The sequence below is a fragment of the Rhinoderma darwinii genome, chromosome 10 (genome assembly GCF_050947455.1).
Source record: "Rhinoderma darwinii isolate aRhiDar2 chromosome 10, aRhiDar2.hap1, whole genome shotgun sequence".
In the NCBI taxonomy this organism is placed as follows: Eukaryota; Metazoa; Chordata; class Amphibia; order Anura; family Rhinodermatidae; genus Rhinoderma; species Rhinoderma darwinii.
The window spans coordinates 54,770,764-54,797,435 of record NC_134696.1 but is presented as its reverse complement, the minus strand read 5'-3'; the positions used below and the strand labels follow the sequence as shown (position 1 = coordinate 54,797,435).

The 26,672-nt window shown below is 42.2% G+C and overlaps 1 protein-coding gene across 2 annotated transcripts in view; it reads right to left on the bottom strand.

Annotated features, from left to right (window-relative positions):
• LOC142661462 (G-protein coupled receptor family C group 5 member C-like) overlaps nucleotides 1–7,845 on the bottom strand; it is a 33,276-nt gene extending 25,431 nt beyond the window's left edge. The window contains exons 1-2 of one of the 2 annotated variants that reach the window (XM_075838861.1): nucleotides 7,728–7,845; nucleotides 2,286–2,371 (exon numbers count right to left, since the gene is read on the bottom strand). The gene's annotated coding sequence lies outside the window, so the exon portion shown is untranslated. The remainder of the gene's footprint in view (nucleotides 1–2,285; nucleotides 2,372–7,727) is intronic. The other variant, XM_075838860.1, reaches the window with a different exon arrangement.
• Between the last annotated feature and the right edge of the window lie 18,827 nt (nucleotides 7,846–26,672).

Below are 26,672 nucleotides of genomic sequence, written 5' to 3'. Positions count from 1 at the left end.
TCCTGACTAGACCAGTTCATGTGTATCCACTGAATCACCACTGCTGCCAGAAAACAACTAAATAAGTGACCGGACTCCTCAATATCATGTTCCTTAGTCCTCTGCTACATTGTAGTATATTGATCACTGCAACTGTAATGCTAAGGTGCAGTCCAAGACATGAGATTGAAGGGTTTTAATATTTTCAACCAATTTTCTCCCGTCGTAATGCAATTTTTTAAGTGCCCCTTCTATTAATGTGGCCTGCACGCCTTTTATTCTGTTTGGTTGCAAAAACACAACCTTTTTAGGATCTCTTTGGAGCCAATCACTTACCACTAGGGTCTATTTCTTATGGAATGATTCACAAATTACTTATTAGACCTTATTGCTGATATGTGCTATGTGTACAATGAGAACAGCAAGAACTGTGATGAAATTAAAAGTGGACATGTACATGTTCTATATAGATGGAGGGTGGGCCCTCAGAATCATCTCCTCTGGTGGGCCCAAGGAGCCCCAGTCCAACATTGTTCACAGTGGATCTTCAGCAGTCTATGGTAGCTTCTGAAGATCACAATGAATGCCCCAGTCTTTGAGGTTGTGGCTTCATTGTGAGTAAAAGAAAATACAGACAGGGGGTAAATACTGCATATGTCGCTTGCACAGGCATAAAGGGGGAGTTGTAGAAACTTTTTACGCAGTAAATCAGTAGCGTTGCCCATATAAACCATTCCCCAGCTACCTGACTTGCACAGTTTAGGAATTGAAAGAAAACTAGAGAAGCATTTTTGTATGAATTTCGCCATTGTGCTAAACCGGTTTGAGTCTTGGGATCTGCCTTGTGGATGGTTTCACTAATACAAAATCCAACTGTAATTTGCCACCAAGTGAAGAATATAAGAGGCGCAAAATCAATAGCCTAGGTGAGACATTAATGGGTCATGAGATTCACAACTGGGCTGCTATAGACGCTGGAGTCTTTTAGCTTCACAAATCATTTTGTTAATTTTATAGCATGGCTCATATGAAAGGAACAGCCAGCTATTTGACTTCTAAGATTTATTGCTCTCTCCTGGTACAGGATTAGCAAATTTTGATAATTTATGACTAACATGCCTGATAAAACACCCTTAAATATACCATGGGTATTATAAGAAATCAAGTAGCCGTAAAAAATATAATATTAAAGCACTGCAACCATTGAAGATTATGACTTAAGCTTTTCAAATATAACATTTTGTTATAAAGCCATCTGGGAAATGAGAAAGGAAGAAACGTCATCTCAACTAGGCTAAGTCATGCACTACCATCAGACTAATGAAGAAGCTATTAATACCTTCTGGGCCTAGGAGGCTAGCCTCTAATTACAATATTTAACAGTATAGGGCCTTTTGGCACTGGATGCATGATAGATCAAAATACAATCATTGCTTAACTGAAAAACAAAGACGTTTTGGTACACTGGACAAAAAAAGTTGCGTTTGTGTAGCATCGAAATATTACAACAGGTGTATTAAAGGGGTTGTAATATTTGTATTATAAAAAAAAAAAAAAGGGTCCGTTTTTGTCCATGGTCTGTGTCTGGTATGGTATTGAGCTGCAATATCAGACACAGACCATGGACAAGCGTGGTGCTTGTTCCAGAAAAAAATAGACCCTATTTTTCTAATCCTGTTCAATCCTTTTAAAGGGGTATTTCCATAATAGTAAGTGATGGCATATTGCTAAGGTATGCCATCACTTACAGGTTGTGGTGGGCCACCTGCTGTAACCTCTACGATCCAATATATACCATGGGTATAATAGGAAATCATGTAGTTGTAAGAAATATAACATGAAGGCACTTCAGCCATTTAAGCATTTTTAAATATAAAATGTATGGGTTTATGAGGGATCGGTCCTGTCAAACTAATCTGATCAACTTGGATGAGGAGGAAAGTTCTAGACAGGACCAGGGTAAGGCCTCATGCACACGACCGTAAAAACTCCCGTTATTACGGGTCGTAATTACGACCCGTAATAACGGGCTCATAGACTTCTATTGGCCACGGGTACCTTCCCGTTTTCTTACTAATATTTCTTACGTAATAACAATAGAAGTCTATGGAGTTCCCGTAATGACGGGTGGCTACATGTGTGCACCAGTCATTACGGCAGAGTTGCTAAGCGACGTCAGTAAATAGTCACTGTCCAGGGAGCTGAAAGAGTTAACTGATCGGCAGTAACTCTTTCAGCACCCTGGACAGTGACTACCGATCAGAATAAAGAGCAACCTGTTAAAAATAAAAGACGTTCATACTTACCGAGAACTTCCTGCTTCCTCCAGTCCGGTCTCCCGGCCGTTGCCTTGGTGATGCGTCCCTCTCGACATCCGGCCCGACGTCCTGCACTGATAGAGAGAAGGGGCTGCCGATTAGTGCAGTGCTATTTTGCCGCCAAAAACGTGCGGAATACGGGTGACACCGGACCCATATTTACGGGCACGGGTCCGTAAATACTGGTGCAAAACGGGTCCAATACGTGTGACCAAGGACCCGTATTTACGCCAGTATTTACGGGTGGGAAAAAATACGGTCGTGTGCATGAGGCCTAAGGCTGTGTATGTGATGTGTCTAGACTTTGCAAAGGCGTTTGATACTGCAACTAATGGGAAAAGTGCAGCTAATTACACTATTATTCTATATAGAAGCCCTAAGCACACACATTGCCCTTGCTCTTGACGTATAGATGTGACGGCAGGGTGATATACATTTATGTGGTTGTATTTAGGCCATGTGCCCTGACCAGAGCTGTGATTCATGCTTATCTGTTGTATTAATCTGCCTGCTTCAGTACTTGGAGCTGCGTCACGTTTCTTTAAATTCAGCCGTCTTATCACTTGGCCGGTTTTCACTTTACCCTTCTTGTATCATTGACATTGTACATGAATGTTATTTTTCCCTGACTTGCCTTTTCTTACCATTATCTCATCAGACATTCCAGGAACAGGATTTACAAGACACATTCAGATTGGGCTGGAATGACCAGTGATTCTGCCCAGTTTAAGGTTATTTACAGGGAATTCTGAGTGCATATCCTTGAACTGGTTCCATCTTATGGAAGAAAACATTCTGTAGATGTTGCAGGGTCAGAAAAGAACCATAAATCTTTACAAGATCGAAGTTTTCACTAGTAACCATAAAGCATTGTTCTTCCAGTCCTCCCACATAGAGAACTAATGAAATGTCAAACAGTAAAGGATCTGTTCACAAAAAAATTCTGGCTACTCCTTTCTTAAAATCCGCAACATGCCCTAAAACCCAGGCCTTTTTTTCTGCCATGTGTGAATGAGGTTTTGCATAACCACATTCGCTGGCATTGTAATGTACTTTATTTAAAAAAGAAAAAGTTAGTAGTTCAGCTCACCTTTAGCATTTGGACTGAGAGTTTTGCATGAGGCGATGCACGGAGCAGTACGCTGAGCCGGTTTCAGGGCAAACTTGTGTACTTGGAATAGAGAGAAACTCCAGAAACCGCATAGTAGATAGAACTTAAAAACAAACTTTTAATGAAAAAACATAATAAAAACCATATGCGCACGTATGAAAAATGGAAGAATATCGCTTACATACTTTGGACACTCTGAGTGTCCTTAGTCGTAGCCCACGACGTAGGGCTATCAGTAAGGACAGACAGTGTGTCCGAAACTCATCAGCAGTGGTTTTCTTCCATTTTTCATACATGCACATATGGTTTTTATCATTTTTTTTAAAATTAAAAGTTAGTTTTTAACTTCGATCTACTATGCGGTTGCTGGAGATTCTCTCTATTCCAATACTGTACTTTATTGCAGATTTTATGGGTGGAATCCAAAGTTAAAATCCGCCCTAAATCTGTCACGTCTGAACGTGGCCTAAATTGGGTGGGTTTTACATGCTACAATTGTACTTACATCTACCATAGGAGCCATATGGTTCTATAGTGATCTAAGTTCTGTCCGGTACATCTGCATGGGGTCCAGTGTAGCAGTCGTAATATGAACACTAAAATGGGCTCATATTAGGACACATACGGTACTTAGGGCTTATTCAGACGAACGTGATATACATCCGTGCAACGCGTGTGATTTTCACACGCCTCGCACGGACCTATGTTAGTCTATGGGGCAGTGCAGACAGTCCGTGATTTTTACGCAGCGTGAGTCCGCTGCGTGAAACACACGACATGTCCTATATTTGTGCGTTTCTCGTGCATCACGCAGCCATTGAAGTCAATGGGTGCGTGAAAATCACGCGCAGCACACGGAAGCACTTCCGTGTGACACGCGTGATTCGCGCAACAGCAGTAAAGCTATGAATGGAAACAGAAAAGCACCACGTGCTTTTCTGTTTACAAGAATACAAACAGAGTGTCATAATGATGGCGGCTGCGCGAAAATCACCCAGCCACGCATCATACGCGTCTCACACACGGAGATGTTATGTACCTTTTGCGCGTGCAAAACGCGACATTTTTTGCGCGTGCAAAACGCACACGCTCGTGTGAATCCGGCCTTAAAGTGTGAATAAACTTTTCAAAAACTTTTGCCACGTCATAGTGACATGTCAGAACTTTTGATCGGTGGGTGTCTGAGCATTGAGGCCACCACCGATGGCTAAAACGAAGTGGCAGAAGCGCTCTAGCTGAGTGCTGTGCTGCTTCATTTCTGATCTGATTTCCTCGGCTTTCCTCTGAGCGGTGTACGGGCTCATTGGAAAGTCTATTAGTCTGTACAAAGCTCGCTCAGCTTTCAGAGTAAAGCTGTTTAGAAACGGAATGGCACAGCGCTCCTGCCGCTTCGTTTTAGCGATCGGTAGCGGTCTCAGTGCTCACCCCCACCAATCAAAACTTCTGACATGTCACTATGATATGTCAAAAGTTTAAAAAAAAGTTTAGATACCCTTTAAAGCTTCCTTATACAGTATATAGTATAAGTAATTACTACAAAAACTACTACAACAATGACTATAGTAACATTTGTTTGTGATACCAGACCACATTGAGGGCAAAATATTAAAAGGGTTGTATACAATTATCTGTTTCTGCCCCTGTGGCCTATGTATTCTTAGTTGGATGGGGCACCCACAACTTCATAAGGAATATAGCAAAACTACATCCAGGTTATTCACTTCAACTGCAACATGTTCCTTCTGTTTTATAAGCTGAGTTCACATGGGGCTGATACACTGAGTAAATAGCAGGCAGCGCATCTGCCCTGTGCGCCGCAGGGAACTTCAGTCAAAAAAGCGCACCAAACTGTGGTGCAGTTTTTCGCCCGAAATGTCTGCTGCGGAAAACTACAGCACTTAACTAGCTTGATAGTAGGCCGGCCTCCTGGGATGATGTCTCATTCCAGGAGACCGTTGCAGCCTGTTATTTACACAGCCTGTGGATGAGATTTGTTTTACTTCATCCACTTTGCTGCTACTGTAAAATCCGCAGTATTATGCAACGTGTGAACTGGCCCATATTCAGGATTTAGTATTGCACGCTAAATCTACAAGTCTATATTCACACTTGCGTTGTGGCTTCCGTTCATGACTCTGCCAGGTCCGTCATACCACGGTTACCAGCAGTTTCTGACGAACTAACAATAGTGTTTGTCTGGTTCCGGCCTGGTGTTCGTAGTTTTGACGAGAAAAGCAGCAATATTTTTACCATCAAATTTGACAGAAACTGCGACAGAGTCTCTGAATGGAGCCTCCAATGCAGATTTCAACAGAGCCTAAGAAACCTTATCACAAGATAAACACAAGCAAGGCAATTTACAAAAAGGTTAGTATAACCTAGTATAACCTAGTAAGCTATGATATTACACATATAGCGGAAATGAAATGATATTTAATACACACTGGACATCATAAAAAATAAACTAATAACCATTTTGTAGCATGTGTAGTGTGCCGATATAACACAGAGTATAGTATATTTATTTCATATAAGCAGTTCTTATATTCAATCTACAATTCTATATGATATATTAGCAAATGCTTAGGTCTGTTTCTACATAATTTTTCCTAGATAATGATCCAAGTAGCAGCATTAACTGTATGTAAAACAACCGCTATTCACGGTTAAATTGTGTTGTACATTATGTGTAATCTCCAGGGATCTTAAACCTTTGATCTAAAAAGATTATATTAGTAAATTGCACAAAGAGCAGTTCCCTAATAATAAAAACGAACTTATAAGTACTAGTGCAGACAAGAATAAGCAACCAATCAGATCACTTCTTTCTGGAAAAATAAAAGCTATAATGTGACTGGTTGCTAGGGGCATCACCTCCACGTCTTGCATGTTCTCATACATGATGAGGCCCATTGTGTTATTACTGGAATCAATCTCTATATACTCCTATAGAAGCTTACGGGGCATCTCAGCGTAGTGCAGACACAGACTAAGGCCACAACAGTCCACATCAATGTTTGAGAATCTTCAAGTTTCTTAAAAGAAGCATTTCCTCTAATATTATTATAAAAATAGCTGTGCCTTGAGGGACGTGGCTCCAAACGGGAGCACCGCAACATGTAACTAAATTGCTTATGGTACACGGAGCTGAGATATCCCACTACACTGAACGAGTAGAGACGTTAGAAGTCACCATGGGCCTGTGGTCTTGTGTATGTGGATAAAATATCTCATTAACTTCTCAAAGTCTTAGGATTTACAGCAGTCTGAAAAATGTGTCTTATGAAGCTGTTAGGAGATGGATTATTTATTATAAAATATAACTTCAATTAACACAGTATCTCCTAAATGACATCATAACCAAATCTGTGCATCATCTACTGAAACCTACAACTGGCGCTACGACCAAACCAAACATTTTCCAAACATTACAGAGGATTCCGACCATTTTGGTACAAAAAGATTATAGATTCCAGGGCTGATTTCTGATATATGGTATGAAAAAAACACCTTGTCTATGGCTAGCTTCATGCAAATTAAAGGGAAACTGCAGTAGAAATTCAAGGAAAAATGTAGGAGTGCTTCAGATCCTCTAAGGAATCATTTTATAAGCAGTTACTTGAATATGTTTGGCAACTTCAGATGCCACCAGCAAGTGACACATACTGGTCAAGTATGTATTTTTTTGTTGTTTTTTTTAATATGTGTTTGCAGGAGACTATGTGGGGCTGCAGCGGAGGACTTCATGTATACCTCCCAGGCAACGGACTTGTATATGTTCTAGTCACCCAAGTGCTGGTGACTACTTGGAGCTGCCAGTATCATGCTATAATGCAAAACATTTTTACAACTATAAACACTTTAAACAACCAAATAAACTATATAATAATAAAGTATTTTCTAAGACGCAGGTTATGTTTTGATCAGAGGTTACATCTCGAGAAGGAGTAACATTAATCTCATCATCATCTGTCATATCTAAAGCTGTGCAGCAGCAAAAAAACAAAACAATAGACCCATCATAAACAGCCTGTTAACACTAGAACAAAGGATCCTACACTTTTCCTACAGTTAGAAATGACAACAAAAAGAAGACAATATTTTCTAATCCCAAGTAAATGCAACAATCTGGTCATAGCGAGAGATAGTAGAATCTATTTTCCAGGTTGGAGGTTCCCTGTGACCCAGACATCTCAGACTATTGATAGAGAGGAGAATATCCCATTCTTAGATTGGACAAATCTATCTGTCTAGCAGCGTATCGTAACTGGTACATTGTTTCCCAGAAAGTATAAGCACCCTCTTTTCTTGTTACTTACCACATACAAGTCTCTTTTTATGTAGTCGTCTTTCAGTCTGGAATTCTGTTATCAAGTGTTTGGATGAAGAGCAGAGAAAGTATTAATCCCCCTCCTCCTTGTGGCCAGTCCTCTAAAAAGTGGAGGGCGAGAGGGCACACCCTCCCAAGAGAGAGAAAGAGGTGAGCAGGGAAGGGGTTAACAGGAGGAGCTTTAGCCAAAGGGAATTCTGTAGTGATTTATTCAACCTCACATCAGCATCCACCCATCCAGTGCCTCCCCTGCTCCTGCAAGGTATTCCTGAGATGTCTGGCAGTCAGACTATGGAACAACGTACAGAATCCTTACTTTCTTGTCCAACTTCAGCAGAAGATCCCAGGCGTCTTGTAAACATAGTTTGCATAGCTGCACAGCAGAGTTTATCATTTGGCCCAGCTCTTTGTGAGATTTTACATAGGACTGCAGGTAAATCTACTACATCAAATGATGAAGCCACAAAGTGTTAAATGACTTCCGCTCACCTTAATCTTTTATGTATGTGCTTTTTAAAAGATCATAAAAACCGTCCTCATCTCTAATCACATCTATGGCTTTACAGTTTGTCGAGTTGTCTAATTAGTTGCAAACGTATGCCGAATTTATGTATCACTTGCAGCGTTTTCTACAGCAAAAACTGTTGGCTAACATCAGACCAGTGGTACATTGCGGTACTTGTAAAAAAATTACATACGTCCTCTCAGAATTTTTGTACGTTTTGTAACTAAAATTTACAACAGCGTTTTTGGGCCAAAAAAACACATAAAGAAAGCATCCGAAAACGCAATTAAACGCTGTGTGTGAATTCATCCTTAACGGGATCACCAGGTTTTATATAAAGAAAGCTTAATCCTTTAACGACATGTCATGTACATGTACGTCATAGTTGTTAAAGGGAAGTATGGAGCTGGCTCACAGGCTGAGCGTGCTCCATTCTTAGTGGGTGTCAGCTGTATAATACAGCCGACACCTTACTGCAACGGGCGGAATCAAAGATCACTTTAATTCCACCCATTTAACGCCTTAGATGCCGCTTTCAATTGCGACTCGGCATCTAACAGCCCATTGCCCCCCGTGATGCAATCTTGGGGTGCTGATGTTTATCATGGCAGCCTTGGTGCCTAATGAAGCCTGTCATGGCAGCCTGGGGGGGTATCTTTGTTCCTCTATTAAGCCCTGCCAGAGCCTGTCAAAATCCAGATATACTGCAATACATTAGTATAGGAACTTATAAAAAAATGTAAAAATAGCTATGCAAAGTTATTTTTAATGTACAAAAGAGAATTTTAAAAGTTCAAAAAACAGCACTTTTGTCATTTTTTCCCTAAAGTAATTAAAAAAAAATGAAAGTTAACATAACTGGTATCGCTGCGTGTGTAAAAGTCTTAACTAATATAATGCAATGTTACTTAAGCTCCCTAAAAAATGGAATAAAAAGTTATCATAAAAATACATGTACCCCAAAATGTTACCAATTAAAACTACAGTTCGCTCCACAAAATATAAGCCTCACACTGCTAAATCGACAGAAAAATAAAAACATTATGGCTCTCAGAATGTGGTGGCGCAAAACCAATTATTTTATTTCACAAATAGTTTTTTCTTTATAAAAGTGTTAAAAAACAATAAATTTGGTATCCCCATAATCTTATAAGCCCGTAGGATAAAGGCAACATGTTGTTTTTACCGCATGACATACGCCGTAAAAATGAAACCTATAAAACAAAGACGGAGTCGCTGTTTTTTTTTCCATTTCAACCCACAAATATATTTATTTTTTCCAGTTTCCCAGTACATTGTTTGGTACATTAAATGGTGCCATGAAAAATTACAACTTGTCCCACAAAAAACAAGCCCTCATACGGTGAAGAAAAAAATAACAAAGTTATAGATTTTGGAAGGCGGGAAGGAAAAAACTAAAATGAAAAAGCAAAAATTGACTGCATCATTAAGAAACATGATAGCACTTTACTGTTCTGCCACTTACAAGTGATAAATCTTCCAAGTGGGAAGACCCCTTTACATACCAAATGTAAATAATATACCTATGCAGTAACTTATTATAAGGCAATAGAAATTAGCAATAACGAGTCTAAGGAAAGCTGCACAAATGGGAACAAAAGGGCAACTGGTTGGTTTGGATTTCAGGCACATTCATGGCATTTACATTACATTAGGGAGCCTAAAAGGGTGTGGACAGAGATACTGCAACCTAGACTAAGGGGAACTTGAATAAAAGTAGAACCTGATAGATTACATTCAACTACAGCTCATTTCAAACACAGCGTATTCTGTACCAGAATAAAAAATGATCAGCTATCATCAAGATAGGCGATCATTTTCTGATCACTTGGGGCCCCACCGCTGGGACCCCCATCAATCGTTAGAATGGTGGACCCACACCCCTTCTCCTCCTCACTGCTTGACCACAGTGAGGAGGACATTGAATGGAGTCGTGGTCGACCATATGCGCTAAAGGAAACAGCCGAGTACAGTGCTCGGCTGTTTCCATCATTCTCTTAGACATTAAATGGAGCAGCGGGTGCGTGCTTCAGAACTGCATTCACAATTCAGACGCTTGTCTTTTAAAACAATCCACAAGCATGTCAGAGACACCCCTAACCACCGCTTTATAAGTGATTATTTTACGGTGCCTGGTATAAAAAAAAAACACACTTCTTAAAATCACCACAACAAGCTCTGTACATACATTTATCAAGCCAGAAATGCTAGGAGATTTCAGCTCTGAAGCCTGCAGAATTGTGAATGCAGCTCTTTACTATAATACAAGCTGCAAATGAGGATCAGCACAAAATAAGTAATGCAATGTATTGTATTTATGCTTCATTCACACAGCATTAAACAAGGACTAATCTAGGAAAGAAGTATTCAATTAAAGAATGGAAATACAGGAAATTGACATAAATTATTCTATAAGGCCTCTTGTACACAGCAGGGCCATGTGCACGCAGCCTGTATAGCAGCACACAGATTACCGTATGCCTCTGTATGTTACCTACGTACAGTATCATAGGGAGGAACACTTAAAGAGGATCTGTCACTAGTTTAGTAATACCCAATCTCCTAGGTTATGTAATAGGGTCTGTCACACTGATAATGCTAGTGAAAATTTTTCTAAATATGCAAATGAGCCTATACTTGACAAATGGGCCTCAACACCAGCGATTCTCCTGAGGTGGAGCTGCCTCACAGCCTCTGACAATGTCCTATCAGCATGAAGCTGCTTCATACGGTGTAAGTGACTTAAAGGGAATATGTCGCAAATTAAAAACTATTTTTTAAGTAAGTTACTTATTTTTATTATATTTTTTAGGGTTTTTTTGTATTTTTTTTTTATTCCACAAGGTGGGAAGTATTAAAAATCAAATCATAATTTGACATGTTTTCCTATGTTGGCCACCAGAGGGAGCACTTCCAAGAATTACAGCAAGGTGAATTAAGCAAAGCAACCTTACTTACAGCTGCTGTAAATGTGGGAGGGAGACTCACCCCCCTCCCTATTTTTGGCTACAACCCAGGCAAGGGGGTCTACAAATTGCACTGTCCAGGTCCATTTATAAAGAGATTGTACAATGCAGCTTGCAGAAGCTTGACGACATACCAAAAGGCTAAGAATGATGAAAGTCAAGAGGGAAGACCCCGTGGTGAATGACTTTTCAGTTGACAAGTTCACACAGAGTGTATTTGACTTGTCTTTTGGCACTTGATTACGTTTTCATTTACATAAATGGGAAAGCGCACCGTTAATACATACAACGCGCTTTTTTACGCAAGCGTTTTAAAAAAAATGCATTGCGTAAATAAAGGAGTGTCGAGTCAATTCTTTGGCCTGTAAAATGCGCCAAATGTTCCCATAGTCAATGGGAGTCTTAATTATGCTCCAAAAAACGTGCAATAAGCGCACACAAAATGCGTAAAAAAACACATGAAAAAAGCATAAAAAAATGCTTGATTAACCCCTTTACGACGAAGGACGGATATATCCGTCCTGTGCATGAGTTAGTTCCCGCAAAAGGACAGATATATCCTGATCGCGTGGGTACTGCCAGTGTACCCACGCGATCATTGGCAGGAGCACGGCTGTTATACACAGCCTGGCTCCTGCCGCAACTGCCGGAATCGAAGCGCGGTCCGATTTAGGCAGTTTAACCCATTAAATGCCGCTGTCAATTGCGACAGCGACATCTAATGTGTTTGACAGAGGGAGAGAGCTCCCTCTGTCACCCCATCGGCGCCCCAGGAAAGAAATTGCGGGGCGCCGTTGGGTTTCCATGGCAGCCGGGTGCCTAACAAAGGCCCCCAGGTCTGCCTTCAGCAAATGCCTGTTAGGCCATGCCAGAGCAGATTAGCAGATCGCATAGTGAAGTCCCTTGGTAGGACTAAAAAAAAAAAATGTAAAGCAGTTAAATAAAGTTTGTGAAAAAAAAAAATTACTGTCAAAATAAAATAAATTAAATAAACGTTTTATTTAGTAAAAGTGTCAAAACAAATAACACATACACATATATGGTGTTTCCATGATCGTAACGACTTGAACAATAAAATGAACACATTAATTAAACCGCCGGATGAACGGCGTAAAAAAAAAAAACAACGGCAAAATTCTCTCTTTTCTCCCATTCCCCCCATAAAAATTCATAAAAGTTAATCTATAAGTTCTATGTACCCCAAAATAGTACTAATGAAAACTACACCTTGGCCCGCAAAAATCAAGGCCACATACGGCCACATTGACGGAAAAATAAAAAAGTTATGCGGCGATGCAAAAACAAGCATTTTTTTTCTAAAAGGGTTTATATTGAGCAAACGTAGGAAAACATATAAAACCTTTACATATTTGTGCCGACACATAGAATAAAGTTAACATATTATTTACGCTGCATAGTAAACGGCGTAAATTTATAACGTGAAAAGCAATGCTGGAATAGCTGCTTATTTTCAATTCTCTCCCAAAATAAAGTTAATAAAAGTTAATCGATATATTATAAGCATCTAAAAATGGTGCAATTGCAAAATACAACTCGTCCCACAAAAAAGAAGCCCATATACCGCTATGTGGACGGAATAAAAAAAAAGTTACGACTCTTGGAATACGACCGTGAAAAAACAAAAAATAATCCTTGGTCATTAACGCGCAAAATGGCCTGGTCATTAAGGGGTTAAGCTTTTCATTTATATCAATGGAAAAGCGAGTACATGCTACGCACTTTTTTACACAAGCTTTTTTAAAAATGCATCAATTCTTTGGTGCGGAAAATGCTCCAAATGTTCCCAGATTCAGTGGAAGTCATAACTATGAGCCAAAAGACATGCAAAAAGAGTACACAAAACACGCAAAAAAACCACAAAAAATGTGTCAAAATCACTGTAATTTAAAAATCGTTTCACAAGAAATGCTAGTGTATTCGATACGTTCACACGTAATTTTTTCTTAGTGCCGTGTGAAATTAAGGGAATTATTTTTCATTGGCCCCTACTTTACATGGCGGCGCAGCGGGGAAGACTGATGTCTGCTGTAGGTGAATATCAGTATTTTTATTTTTCATATTACTAAGGCCTCATGCACACATCCGTTGCTCGTCATATGGCTTCCATGTGCGGTCCGTTCCATCAACAGACCAAATTAATGGAATGGCCGAGACTGTTCCGCAAAAATAGGACCTGTTCTATTTTTGTCCAAACGGCCACACGGTTCCGTTAAAATAACAGATGTGTGTATGTCCCCATATAAATAAATAAGTCAGTGTGCTATCCGTTAAAAAAAAACGGATAGCACACTGAAACTTTTTACTGAAGTGTTGAGGTGTGCTTGAGGCCTAACTTTATATTTTTTGTTTTGGATATTCCACTGGACCTTTTGGACTATCATAGATTTCGGTGGACTACTGCGATGATCTACGTTTTGTTTTGATTTTTAAATGCTTAGCGAGGATTGTGTTGGGAAATTTTTATTTCAATAAAAATATTTTCCTATTCCTCTGTTTTTTTAATACTTTATTAGCGTCTTAGTAATAGCCGTTGTCTGTTTAACGACATCCATTACTAAGGCGGGGCTTAGTGTTAGCCAGTAAAAAGGCTAGCACTAACCCCCCATTATTACCCCGGTAGCCACCGCCACCAGGGGGGGCTGGGAAAAGCTGAGTACAGTCCAGTACAAGACCATCTGTAGTGATGGTCGGGCACTGGGGCGGCCGCAGGCTGGTATTATGAGGCTCGGAAGGGCCAAAGGCAGTGGCCCTTCCCAGCCTGGTAATGCTAGGCTGCTGCTGCTATGTTATATCTGGTTGGTTACGAAACATGGGGGGAACCCCACGTCATATTTGTCATGTTTAATTTTTTTATTTTTTTTAAACGACGTGAGGTCCTCCCCATTTTTTATACAATGTGATTCTGACAGAAAAACCTCTGTAAGTTAGAGGCAAAGTGTGGCCCCATAGATTTCTATGGGGGCTGCAGTACAACTCAGAATTTGTACCGAGCCATAATGCAGCCGTGCGAAGGAACCCTAAGACGCACGACCACATAAATTACCTCCTCAGCATTAATGCTTTATCTCCTTCACTGGAACGTTTCACATTCTCCAGTCCTAGTGTGAAGTCATCATGTAACAGGAAGCGCACCTCCAGAATATCTTCAGATTTATCAGCAGACAGTATTGCTCAATGGAGGCCCTGTAGATCAAGCAGTGACGTACTTTCAATTATTAACTATGTGACTCAGGGATAGAAAAGAAATGATGGGAAATCATGGACATCCGGGCATAATAAACAACTAATGTATCACACTTACCTCGCAGAGTAAAAAGATGACAGTATCACAATAATGAGGTGCTCATTTAGACTAATTTACTAATGTGTAAGCTTATTTCTCCAATATAATATTAATGGACATTTAGAACTCTTTTTATTGGAAAGTTTTATAAATAGCAGTAAAGTATCCATAAGTAAGAAGTGGAAGTGAATTAGGATATACATGCTAAATCGTGCCTCCTATTCAGAATTGGGAATATTAATGAAATAGCACAGGTAAGGACAGAGTGACTTAACCCTTTAAAGGAAGGGTGTCGCAAAATTTTATTTTTTTATATCAATTTGCTTTTAGTGTTTTATTTTAAAAAAAAAATATTTATTTGTGTGTTTGTGTTTTGTTTTTTTTTCTAACTTTTTCTTCTCTATGGGGGCTGCCATTTGACATGGAATACGGCACATACATCCCCATAGAGAATGCAAACGGGAGCCGTTCCATTCACTATGGTGTACGCCGCCTGTGTAGGAACGGCGCATGCGCCGCTCCCACACAGTCCAAATGAAAGGTCTTCGGCCGAGCGCCATCCGGCGCCATTTACTTGTGGACCGGAAGCCGCGGCCGGACAGTAAGATTACTACTTTCGGTCGCGGCTTCCGGACATGTGTTCTGAAGCAAGCACTAGGAGCGGAGGGAGCAGATGGAGCGGACGGACCGGAGGGAGCGGCGGCGGCAGGAGCAGGTAAGTTATGTCTGTGTTTGTTCGTGTTTTACTGTGTGACTACCACTGTATGTAAGCCTACTACACTGTGTATTCGCTCAAAAAATGGCGACACACATTGTAGGAGGTTTGAACATTCAATCCCCTCCTTTCTCCTGGCACTAGCCAGGATAAGGGAGGGGGGATTCTGTGAGCTCACTAGTGCGTGTGTGTTTCCACCAAATTTGCAGCATAAAGTAATGTGGTTGCTTTACCATATGCCAATGCTGCAATTTTGGGAATTGCTCCCTCTAGTGACCAGCACAGGGTAATGTTATAAATTAGAATCTATTTTATAATATTTCCTGACTCGTGAAAAAATTAGAACAATGTTTAATCATTTATACACTAATTGTTTAACTAAAAAAAAAAACATTTCTAGCGACACATTACCTTTAAGCACGCTGACCATTTTAGCCTTCAGGACCCAGCGATTCTTTCACGACATTCTGAGAGCCATAACTTTTTTGTGTTTTTTAGTATACAAAGCCGTTTTGTTTTTTTTTCCAGACAAGTTATACTTTTCAGTTTTGCCATTTTAGCGTATATATAACTCATTGATTAAGTTTCATGCATTTATTAGGGTGGTTAATAGAAAAAAAAAGCAATTCCGCTTTTGTTTTTGTTTTTTTGTTTTTTTACGGTTGTTTACTGTTTGGTATAAATACTATTTTTATTTTATCATATGGGTTGTGTCCCACCATAATAGCACCTGTGATTGGCGCGCTGGGGGAATTAAACAGTTTTCTCGGTCTTGCAACTTGCATGACTGAGACAAAAGTTATGTTTAAAATGCCTCCCCCTTTCCTTTATCGCTCTGTCAGCTGATTTGAGGTCTCAAAATAGCTAACAGGTTCCCTTTACTTTGCAATATGCTAAATTCTACCTATCAGCTCAAATACTAAACCCACCAAGTTCACAAGTACATGCTGCTACATGTAAAACCACATAAAGCGAACTGATACATAAAAATCGAAAATTCCACTCCAAACCATACTGACCAAATATAATCCATGAGATATACTTTGTAAAAAAAATATAAGTCTCCTTAGAAGTCTTTTCTCTCATCTATAAACTTACCCACTACTATGGATGAGGAGGTCATGACCTTCCATGGAAAATAAATCCATGCCTAAAAGCAAATGGCCCGGCTCAGATGGTCAACACTCATATTATTAGATAACCTTCCAACCCAACTTGCTTCATCATTTGGTGACACTTTACTACGCAAACTCAATAAACCTCAGATGTTATTCGCACATAACGTATATCTATTATCCCTAAGGAAAGGATGGACCGCAATCTACTAGTATGTGAAAGTTACTCATAAAATAATACTGGAGCACCTTTCCTTACAGCCCTCTGTTGGGCCATTCCTCTGTTATTACTTCTAGAAATATATTAATAAATTGACAACTAGGTGTTATCATTCCCTTGACAATAGCGTGTGTCCCTACACAGTACTGTAATAACTGATTGGACAGTGTAGACTTTGATTTAATAAGGATTTCAAGGTTTACTGATACAGACATGTCAGGAGAGCTGAAAGGTTCTCTTTAACCTCTTCCTGCTCCATAACTTAAAATTATGGAGATGGCGTGGGCACAGAAGCTATGCCCGTGCCATCGCCAGCAGGTGCTGGCTATAACTTACTCCCTTACCTTTAACCACTTGGATGCCTTTGTCACCCCATTGGCAACCTGTGACTAAATAGCTGGTTTGTCATGGCTACCGGGAGCCCAACAAAGGCCTCCAGATCTGCCAAGTGTATGTGTCTATTATGCAGTGCCTACTAGGTTGTCTTCTAATATTACACTGACAGGCAATAATACATTATGATACAGGTCTATTGCAGTGCTTTATTGAAGCGATCACAACATCAAGTCCCCTAGATTAATAATAAAAATGTAAAAAAATGAAAGAATTTTTATTTAAAAATACACATAATGAAAAACTAAAAAAACATAAAAAATATGCATATTTGGTATTGCCATATTTTTAACCCCTTAATGGCTAGCCTATTTTAGACCTTAACCCCTTCCCGACATTTGCTGTATGGATACGTCATGGAATGCTAGTGCTTCCCGCATTTTGCCATAGTCATACGTCAAATGGTGGGCATCAATGGTGCCATCATCGCCGGATGTCAGCAGTGTATTACAGCTGAGATCCGTCTGTAATAGCTGGGACCGAAATTAGCTTCTATCCCCACCAATAACCCCTTAAATGCAGCGGTCAAAACCGATTGTTTGCAGCTCATCGGACCCCCAGCAATGAAATTGCAGGGGTTCCGGTGGCTGCAATGGCAACTGGAAGCCCAATACTAGCCTCCCGGTATGCCTAGCATGAAAGCCTTTCAAGACCCGCCCGGCGGCAGAGCCTGAAAGGCTTCCGTAGCCGACAGCAAGATGGCGCCGGCGTCATCAGCGGTGAATGTCAGCTGTATGTTACAGCTGACATCCACCTGTAACGACAAGAATTGGAGTTAGCTCAGATTCCTGCCTTTAACCCCTTAGATGCAGCGATCGCTGCATCTTAGCGGTTGCTTGTAGATCGGTAGCCCTGCCATGCAATCAGGGCTAGCTACTGCTGCTATGGCAACAGGAGACCTAACAATGGCCTCCTGCTCTGCCATTACGGAAGCCGATTAGGCCCCGCCGGGAGGCGAAGCCTAACTGGCTTGCTGTCCGTAAATGACTGACAGATCTAATACATTGTACTACCTATGTAGTGCAATGTATTAGGAACAAAAAATCTGATAGTTGGACCTTCAAGTCCCCCAGTGGGACTTGAAAAAAAGTGTCAAAAAAAAAGTATAAAAAAGTGTAAAACAAAAGTTTTAAAACATATAATTAAAGTTTCAAGTAATAAAATAAAACAAAACACAATAGCCCTGTTCCCCTATCAAGTCCTTTATTATTGAAAAAAAGAAATAAACCATACATATTTGGTATCGCCGCGTCCGTAATGGCCTGAGCTATTAAAATATTATGTTGTTTATTCCACGCCGTGAACGGCGTAAAAAAACCAGTAAAAAACTATACCAGAATTTCTGGTTTTTGGTCACTTTGCCCTACAGATATTGGAATAAAAATGGATCAAAAAGTCGCACGTATCCAAAAATGGTACCTATATAAACTATAGCTCGTCTCGCAAAAAACAAGCCCTCATACAGCTCCGTCAACGAAAAAATTAAACCGTTATGGTTCTCACAGCTTGGCGACAGCAAAAATACATTCTTTACAAAAGTCATTTTATTGTGCAAAAAGTTGTAAAACATAAAAAAATGCTATAAATTAGGTATCGCCGGAATCGTACTGACCCTCAGAATAAAGTTAATATGTAGTTTATTTAGCATGGTGAACGCTGTATAAAAAAAAACAAAAAATGATGCCAGAATTTGCAGTTTTTTGGTCACCTTGCATCCCAAAAAATAGGATAAAAAGTGATCAAAAAGTTGCATGTACCCCAAAATGGTACCAATAATAACTACAGCTCGTCCTGCAAAAAAACAGCCTTTATACCACTACATCTATGAAAAAATAAAATTAGTTAAGGCTCCAATATGTCAGGAAATAAAAGATACAGGGCCGAGGGGAACATTTCTTCTGTTTCAAGAGGCAAATTATTAAGGCCCTAAAATAAGGGAACCAGGAAGGGGAGAGCCCAAACATATCTGCTGGAAGCGAGAGTGCCCGTATTATACCAGGACAACACTTTCCCAGCAAAATTGCCCAAACTACAAAAGTGCGAACTGGGGACCAAAAGTGGGATAAGAAAGAACCATTTATCAATGCAACACTGGCCTGTGCAGAAAGGATTGCTTCACAGCGTAACACACATCTATGGATTATTTTACTGTTTTTTTTAACCCAATTATTATACCACCTGACTATGCCCCTGATGTACTCTGCCCAGCTTACATGTACCCTCACATTATGAACGGAAACAACCAGCAATACTCAAATAAAACTAAGATAGTAAGATAAAGTCAAATGTGTCACGAGAAAACAATCTCACAATCGCTAGGATATGTAAAAGCATTACGACGTTATTACCACATAAAACGACACGTGTCAGATTTGAAAAATGAGGCTCTGTCAGGAAGGTCAAAAGTAGCCAAACAGGGAAGGGGTTAATGACCAAGCTATTATTTAAGTTTTTCTAACGTTTCATTCAAAGAGCTATAACTTTTTTATTTTTGCGTCGACATAGCTGTATAAGGTCTTTTTTTTTTGCAGGACAAGTTTTTTTTTTAATAGCACCATTTTGGGCTACATAGAATTTATTGATTAACTTTTATTAACTTTTTGGGGGGGGGGGATAGAAAAAAAACCGCAACTTCGCCACACTTTTTTGCGTCATAAATTTATGCCGCTTACCATGTGTTATAAATTATGCAATAACTTTATTCAGCAGGTTGCTATGATTGCAACGATACTAAATTTATATAGATTTTGTATGTTTTACTACTTTTACACAGTTAAGTTTTTTTGTGTCAACATATTTCAAGACCCATAACATTTTTATTTTTCAGCCGATGCAGCTGTATGAGAGCTTTTTTTGTGGGACGACTTGTAGTTTTTATTGGTACCATTTTGGAACAGATGCAACGTTTTGATTACTTTTTATCACATTTTTTGTAAGAGAGGAGTCACAGGAAACAGCAATTTTTGCATTGTTTTTTATTATATTTTTTACGCCGTTTACCGTGCGGGTTAAATAATGTAATAATTTTATAGATGGGGTAATTACAGACGTGGCGATACCAAATATATGTAACTTTTTTTTTTTTTCAATAATAAAGCATTTTGTAAGGGGAAAAAGTGGGGTTTTCATTTTTTTCCCCACTTATTTTTTTTGATTAACTTTATTACATTTTTTTGTTACCTTTTTACTAGTCCCACTAGGGGATTTCACTATGCGATCCTTCGATAGCTTTTATAATACACTGTACTGCTTTTGTATTGCAGTGTATTAGTGCCTGTCCATGTAAAACGGACAGGCATCTGCCTAGCTGGCATAACTAGTGTCAGAACTGGGGGCCTTTATTAGGCCTCCGGCTGCCATAGAATCCACCGACACCCTGCGATCATACGCAGGATGCCGGTAGTGTGAGAGAAGGAGCTCCCTCCCTCTCTCCAAAACCACTCAGATGCGGCGCTCGCTATTGAGCGCCGAATCTGAGGGGTTAAACGAGTGAGATCGATTCTGATATCGATCTTGCCTGTTAGAGCAGGGCTGCTTTGTGCTCTCAGCTACCTCTGGTATCTGAGAACAGGGAGATTTAATGGCTCCCTGCTCTATTTAATTATTAAGATGCCGTAAAAAGGCTATTGCATAGGAATAAAGCCCGTTAGTGGCCAACGTAAAAACACTAATGGGTGGTCACTAACGCGTTAATGTGCAAGTGCTCCTACACTGCATGCTGCAAGCCCTGTCCCCAACCCTGAGAGACTGCTTTAGGTGTCTCCTGATTGGCCATTAGAGCCGTCACTCAGAGAAGGGAGTGGCACTTGTGACCAAGGCGCCGGGGAAATCAAGCGTCAGTTTCTCGGTCAAGCAACTTGCATGACCGAGAAAAAAGGTGTTTCAAATGCCCTCCACCTCCCCTATATCACTCGGTCAACAGTTTTGATGCATTGTTGGATCTGGGTAATTTTGTTGGAATATAAAAATAGAGACAAATCGATGAGTGATGAAAAAGTATATGCAGTATTGAAGGGGGTCATTTCTCATGGGGAAGTAGTCCAGTGTCTATGAATTATGAATCACGTGGGTCTAAATAGTGGGAGAAATCTCAAGCATGTAAAACATCTCCAGGTGTCAGGCAGATTTTGTGTTTGTAGGGTGTAATGACAGGGTAGGAAGACAGACAGGTGAGCCCTAATCTACCCAACACTCAGTCCCTGCCTACTTGCAACGACCCATCCTAAGCGACGGGGTACAACTGGGCGACGGTCCCTACGCTCAGTAAGTGCAAGACAGACAAACAGACAAGGGTACACAGAAGTGAGGGAAACGGGGCAGCTGCCCACGGAGACACCGTGAGCAACAAGAGTAGTGAACGAGCCGAGTAAAACCAGGAGAGAACGAGGTACAAAAACGCTGAGCAGGAGAGTGGTCAGAAAGCCAAGGTCAATAACAAGCAGATGATGAGTAGTACAAGCAGCAGCAGCAAGCCAGGAAACAAGCATAGAAGAATCACAGGCAAAGGAGGAATAGGAGAGGCAGGTATAAATAAACAGTGGGCGGGAGCTAGCTCAGTCTGGCCAGGCTGTGATAGGCTCTCCCACTCCTAAGCCTGCCATCCTGAGTGGTGGAAGCTGGAGTCAGTCTTACAGACATAGGAGCAGGTGCAGACTGATTGCCCACGGGCGTCGACACAGAAGCTGTGTCTGGCAAATCCTTTACAGTACCCCCCCTTTTATGAGCGGCCACCGGACCCTTTGTAGGTGGATGTAAAGGATCTGCCAGGCACAGCTTCGGGGTTAACGCCCATAGATAATCAGTCTGCACCTGCTTCTATGTCTGTGAGACTGACTCCATCTTCCACCACTCAGGGTGGCAGGCTTAGGAGTGGGAGAATCTATCACAGCCTGGCCAGACGGAGCTAGCTCCCGCCCTCTGTCTATTTATACCTGCCTTTCCTGTTCCTCCTTTGCTTGTGATTCTTCTCGTTTGGTTTCCTGGTCCTGCTGCAGCTTCTTGTACCATTGTCCTTGCTTCATATTGACCCCGGTTTGTTTACTACTCTTCTGCTCTGCGTTTGGCACCTCGTACTCTCCTGGTTTGACTCGGCTTGTTCACTTCTCTTGTTGCTCACGGTGTTGCCGTGGGCAAAAGCCCCTTTCTCCCCCTAGCTCTGTGTACCCTTGTCTGTTTGTCTGTCGTGCACTTATTGAGCGTAGGGACCGTCGCCCAGTTGTACACCATCGCCAAGGGCGGGTCGTTGCAAGCAGGCAGGGACTGAGAGGTGGGTAGATTAGGGCTCACTTGTCTGTCTCCCCACCCCCGTCATTACAGTGGACCTGGTTTATTGGGGAAACAAAGGTGGAACCTCCTGAGCAATACCCCAGCGTGAACATCCCGGGCGGTTACCCAAGTCCTCTCCTCAGGCCCGTATCCCCTCCAATGGACCAGGTACTGAAGGAAGCCTTGGACCATCCTGCTGTCCACAATCATGGCCACTTCGAATTCTACCCCCTCAGGGGTGAGAACAGGGACCGGAGGTTTCCTCGAGGGAGCCAAGGACGGGGAGCAGCGTTTAAGGAGGGAGGCATGAAAGACGTTGTGCACTCGAAAAGACGGGGGCAACTCCAGTCGGAAGGAGACAGGGTTAAGGACTTCAATGACCTTGTACGGCCCTATAAACCGGGGAGCAAAATTCTTGGACGGGACTTTAAGGCGCAAATTTTTAGAAGATAGCGACACCAGATCCCCGACCACAAACAAGGGGTTAGCATAACGTCTTCTATCTGCCTGAGTCTTTTGTATGCTCTGGGATGCCTCTAAGTAATTTTGAACCTCGGCCCAGACTGTGCACAGTTCCTGATGAACGACATCTACCTCGGGATTGTTGGAACTACCAGGTGAAACGGAGGAGAACCGTGGATTAAACCCAAAATTACAGAAAAAGGGGGAGACCCCTGACGAGTTACTGACCCGGTTATTAAGGGAAAATTCGGCGAGGGGAATGAATGAGACCCAATCATGTTGACAGTCAGAGATAAAACACCTTAAATATTGTTCTAGAGACTGATTAGTCCTCTCCGTTTGGCCATTAGTTTCAGGATGGAAAGCCGAGGAGAAGGACAGATCAATCTCCAACTTTTTACAGAAGGCTCTCCAAAACAATGAAACAAATTGTACCCCTCTGTCAGAAACAATATTGACAGGAACCCCATGGAGACGCAGGATGTGTTTGACAAACAAGGTAGCTAACGTCTTAGCATTGGAAAGTTTCTCGAGGGGCACAAAGTGGCACATCTCACTGAAGCGGTCTACTACAACCCACACCACCGACTTGACTTGAGATGGAGGCAAATCGGTGATAAAATCCATGGAGATATGGGTCCAAGGTCTCTGGGGAATGGGCAAAGAACATAGTAAGCCCGCTGGTCGGGACCTGGGAGACTTGGACCTAGCTCAAACCTCACAAGCGGCGACGTAGGCCTTAACGTCTTTAAGCAACTCAGGCCACCAGTAGTTTCTGCCAATGAGGTGCTTGGTACCCAGGATGCCTGGATGGCCAGATAGTGCAGAGTCATGATTTTCCCTAAGTACCCTTAGCCGGAGTTGCAGGGGAACAAACAGCTTGTTCTCAATAAGGTTCCCGGGAGCTGAACCTTGATCAGCAGCAATTTCAGAGACTAAATCAGAATCAATAGAGGAAATGATTATACCTGGAGGCAAAATACAAGCAGGATCTTCCTCCGAAGGAGGGCTGGCCATGAAGCTATGCGACAGTGCATCAGCCTTAATATTTTTAGACCCAGCCCTATAGGTAACCAAAAAGTTGAATCTGGTAAAAAATAACGCCCATCGAGCTTGTCTCGGGTTTAGCCTCCGGGCAGATTCTAGGAAAACCAGATTCTTGTGGTCGGTAAGGACCGTTACCTGGTGCCTAGCCCCCTCCAGGAAGTGGCGCCACTCTTCAAATGCCCATTTAATGGCTAAGAGTTCGCGGTTGCCAATATCATAACTACTCTCAGTGGGCGAAAACTTCCTGGAGAAGTAGGCACGGGGACGGAGATGGGTGAGGGACCTGGTACCCTGGGAAAAGACAGCCCCCACTCCCACCTCGGACGCGTCAACCTCCACGATAAATGGCTCCATTTGGTTGGGCTGAACCAGCACCGGGGCCGAGATAAAACACTTCTTAAGGACCTCAAAAGCCTGGACAGCCTCAGGAGGCCAGCGGAGGAGATCAGCACCCTTCCGAACCCCAAGAAGCACTGTAACGCTTTCAGAGAGGCAGGTTGGATCCATTCCGCCACAGCCTGGACCTTGGCGGGGTCCATGCGGAATTCATGAGGAGTGAGGATTTGACCCAAAAATGCTATCTCATGCACCCCAAACACACATTTTTCGGTCTTCGCAAACAGTTTGTTTTCCCGAAGGACCTGGAGCACCTTCCTGACATGCTCAATGTGGGAGGACCAGTCCTTGGAAAACACAAGTATGTCATCAAGGTACACTACAAGAAATACCCCCAGGTAATCTCTTAAAATCTCATTTATGAAATTCTGGAAGACCGTGGGAGCATTACACAACCCAAAGGGCATGACGAGGTATTCGAAATGACCTTCGGGCGTGTTAAACGCAGTCTTCCACTCATCCCCCTCTTTGATGCGGATAAGGTTATACGGACCCCATAGATCAAACTTAGAGAACCATTGGGCCCCCTGAACCTGATTAAAGAGATCAGGAATCAAAGGAAGGGGATACTGGTTCCTTACAGTGACCTTATTCAAGTTACGGTAGTCAATGCATGGCCTAAGACCACCATCCTTTTTCCCTACGAAGAAGATGCCAGCACCAACCGGAGAAGTAGAGGGGCGAATGTAACCCTTGGCCAGGCATTCCTGGATATACTCTCTCATGGCTTCACGTTCGGGACAAGAGAGATTAAATATCCTACCCTTAGGGAGCTTAGCTCCTTGTACCAAATCGATAGCGCAATCGTATTCTCTATGAGGAGGTAACACTTCGGTGGCCTCCTTAGAGAAAACATCAGGGAAGTCCTGAACAAACTCAGGTAGCGTGTTCACCTCCTCAGGGGGAGAAATAGAATTAACAGAAAAACATGACGTCAAGCATTCATTACCCCATTTGGTAAGATCCCCAGTATTCCAGTCAAACGTGGGATTATGCAACTGCAACCAGGGAAGGCCTAAAACCAAATCAGACGATAATCCCAGCATCAACAGTACAGAGCACTGCTCCGAATGCATGGAGCCAACAAGGAGTTCAAAAACAGGGGTATGCTGTGTAAAATAACCATTAGCAAGAGGAGTGGAGTCGATACCCACTACCGGGACAGGTTTAGGCAAATCAATCAAAGGCATAGCTAGAGACATAGCAAATTCCACAGACATGATATTAGCAGAAGACCCTGAATCCACGAAGGCACTGCCGGTAGCAGACCTACCACCAAAAGAGACCTGAAAGGGAAGCAAGATTTTATTACGTTTCATATTTACGGGAAATACCTGTGCGCCCAAGTGACCTCCCCGATGATAACTTAGGCGCAGAAGCTTTCCGGCTGCTTATTCTTACGCCTAGGACAGGTGTTCACTTGATGCTTGTCATCCCCACAATAGAAGCAGAGACCATTCTTCCTGCGGAACTCTCTACGTTGTTGGGGGGACATGGAGGCCCCGAGTTGCTCCGAGTCTTCTGTGGAAGAACGAAGCAACGGAACCTCGGGAGGCATCATGGGGGAGTCAGAGGAGAAAACACAAAAACATTCAAGTTCCCTGAGACGTCGGTCAAGTCGTACCGCTAAAGCCATAACCTGGTCTAGGGAGTCAGAAGAGGGATAGCTAACTAGCAGGTCTTTCAGGGCGTTCGACAGACCCAACCTAAACTGGCACCTTAAGGCAGGGTCATTCCACCGAGAAGCTACGCACCACTTCCTAAAGTCAGAGCAATACTCCTCAACAGGTCTCTTACCCTGACGTAAGGTCACCAGCTGACTCTCGGCAAAGGCAGTCCTGTCAGTCTCGTCATAAATGAGTCCGAGAGTAGAAAAGAAAACATCAACGGAGGAAAGTTCAGGGGCGTCCGGAGCCAAGGTGAAGGCCCACTCTTGGGGCCCTTCCTGGAGCCGGGACATAATTATACCCACCCGCTGGCTCTCAGAACCTGAGGAGTGGGGCTTTAGTCGAAAATAGAGCCTACAACGCTCCCGAAAGGAGAGAAAAGTCTTCCGGTCCCCTGATAACCGGTCAGGCAACTTGAGGTGGGGTTCAAGAGGTGAGGTGAGGGGCACTACCTTGGTAGCCTCAGGCTGGTTGACCCTCTGAGCCAGGGCCTGGACCTGTAGGGAGAGACCCTGCATTTGCTGAGCCAGGGTCTCAAGGGGGTCCATAGTAGTGTGAGGGACCAGGGTAGACTAGGTATATGGGCTTGTGATTATGTAATGCTGGGGGTAGGGAAACAGACAAGTGAGCCCTAATCTACCCGCCACTCAGTCCCTGCCTACTTGCAACGACCCGCCCTAGGCGACGGGGTACAACTGGGCGACGGTCCCTATGCTCAATAAGTGCACGACAGACAAAAAGACAAGGGTACACAGAAGCAAGGGAAAATGGGCAGTTGCCCACGGCAACACCGTGAGCAACAAGAGAGGTGAACGAGCCGAGTCAAACCAGGAGTGTACGAGGTATGAAACGCAGAGC